This window comes from Austrofundulus limnaeus, unplaced genomic scaffold, assembly GCF_001266775.1.
Source record: "Austrofundulus limnaeus strain Quisiro unplaced genomic scaffold, Austrofundulus_limnaeus-1.0 Scaffold67, whole genome shotgun sequence".
Classification (NCBI taxonomy): Eukaryota; Metazoa; Chordata; class Actinopteri; order Cyprinodontiformes; family Rivulidae; genus Austrofundulus; species Austrofundulus limnaeus.
This window is the reverse complement of record NW_013952469.1, coordinates 1,647,421-1,649,852: the sequence shown is the minus strand read 5'-3', so window position 1 is coordinate 1,649,852 and position 2,432 is coordinate 1,647,421. Positions and strand designations below refer to the sequence as shown.

Below are 2,432 nucleotides of genomic sequence, written 5' to 3'. Positions count from 1 at the left end.
GGGTGCATGAGGTTCCTGCAGGGAAAGTTGACTTTTTTTCATACGAATTATAAAAACTACACAAACTAACATCCCAAAATCAACAGAACCTCACAATTAGTTACATTTGGGCTGTCACGGTCCACGCATGTTTCAGAAATGAGATTTATTCATCAGGAAATGAGTGAACTTTTAACAGAATATTATGTTTATTCATTGGCACCAATAATAATGTCACCGTAACGCTGGAAAAGTTTGGTCTGAGTGAACAGGAGAACTTCTCTCTCAGCCTCTTAAGCCCCAAGAGGTCTTGATGTTTTTGCTCAAAATACCARGCTYAAATGTAAATGAGTGCYTCTCAGCATTTACCATCTCTACTTAAATAATCTTGGTATCAAAATAAAGCTAACACTTGGGAGATTTTATTAGAGGTATAAGTGTTAAAACAGCTGCTGTGGTTTTAGAGATATTGAGGATGGAACTTTTTTTCTAGATTTGCTTCCCTCCCGTCCGAATAATTTTTTCATTAGACAGTATATAACCCATTTAAAACCATAATGAAGTAGACTAAAAACTCTTAGAAACCATAAARCCACTTGTGGACATCAACAGTGCAAAGATTCATGCTGCTAAAATGAACTGGAGCAAAGTTACAGAGGTTTTAATGAAGAAATAATTTAGTGTTTCGTCTTTCTGCACAGGACAAACCATGATGGTACCATTAATAAATGTTAAGAAATCTGAAGTTTTTAATTGCAAGAGCTATTTTTTTTCTTACCTGACTGAAAAGACTTGTTAATGAATGTTTGTTCTTTTGAAAAATTATCCAAACATTTATTTGTCACCATATATATTGTATAAAATAATGAGAAGTTATATTTTACTTCAGTTGGATCATATTCACTCAAAATCAAGTTAAAAAAAAACTTTCAACACATTTTATAACTTATTTAGTTATCTGCTTTGACTTGCTTTAAAAACAAATGTAAAAAATTCCTTTACAGATTTGTTATAATGTAGCAACAATCCCATGAGCTTTTAGTCAAGATTCTTAGCTTTCTGTTGACAACATGTCCAGGTTCAACTTACAAATCTTAAGTTAACAGAAGTTAAAAGATATAGAAAGCAGGAACTTCTGTTTTGCCCCTGGTACCGGAGGGCATGGGGCTCCAAATTCAAGATACTTACCTTTATGAAATACGTTATTCTTGTTATTTTGCATTTATTGGCTGAATCTGATACAGAAATCCTGTTATGAGAGAAGGTTGTATGAAGGACAATCTTTATTTTAACAAAAGATTTATGGACCAGTGAGATCAAACTTAAAGCCTCAGCAACTCATTTAGTATGAAGAACTACAGAAACATTTATTCTTTACAAAAAAGTCACTTCTAATTGTTGCAATTTAAAAAACACACAAAGAAAACAAGGAATAAAAACTAAAACCTTTCTTGTAAATTAAAAAATGCTTATTTTATATGTTTCTCTTCAAGGTGAAGCAAGTTTTAGCCTTTTTTATATCATAAAGCAGTTAATAGTTAATGACATATAATAATATTTCTAAGCTGCAGTACATTTTTATCATTTATCAGCCTGATTTCTTTAACAAGCATCACTTAAAGCCTAATTAAAGAAGCTGCAGGTGAGCTGTACCTTTAAAGGAGACGTGACTCTGGGTCTCTAACTCCTGACACCTGCCTGACAGCCCCAGCTGCCTGTCAGTTGACCTCCGACCCCGTCTGCAGCGCAGCGCCTCGCCTCCTGAGAGCAGGTTTCCAGACGACCTCCCCTGTCAGACGGAGGAGGCGTGCTTCCTGTCAGGGGGCCCGGCGGAGGCACCGTAACCTTGTGAAGGTGCAGAGTGTTGCAGATCTTCTTCAGTCCTGAAAGGACGGCGGTTCTGTCTCGAGGCTTCTGTGATAAGCAGCTGTTCTGCTCGCAGCTTTAGAGCGGGGCTTTTCAAAGATGTTTTAAAGATGGCCGTCACCTTCACTAAGCCGCCGGGTTGCTTCAAGGTTCAGATGACCAAGCTGCACAGTGTGGAAGGGTTTACATCACTCATACGGGAACATGTTATTAAAAACAGACTTTAAATTCTTTCATTGCTTATGGATAATCAATAGTTCTCTCAGTGAGCAGGAGGCTGGTGAATCTGCATCACAATCAGCTGTTGATGTAAATTGATGTATGGATGAAAAAAGTGACACCGTGATTGGGCTTGTTAGCAGAAATAAAGAGCTCTGTGACATGGACGCTGCTCGTTTAGTTGATTTAGCTTGACGTAAGGTAGAAAGGAAGGAACTAAAAGCTCAAATTCCAAAAATCCTGTCAAAACAAAAGGTTCGTTAGCTGCTCAGGTCTACGTTTGCTGACTACACTGCAAAAAATGTCCTCCTAACCAAGTTTTAAAATCTTATATCAGCCAAAAAGTCTTTTTGATCTTGTTTTGAGAC

General features: G+C 37.0%; 1 protein-coding gene across 1 annotated transcript in view; it reads left to right on the top strand.

Annotated features, from left to right (window-relative positions):
- Nucleotides 1-2,432, top strand: part of cacng2a (calcium channel, voltage-dependent, gamma subunit 2a) — a 63,482-nt gene that overhangs the window by 2,034 nt on the left and 59,016 nt on the right. The gene's annotated exons all lie outside the window — the stretch shown is intronic.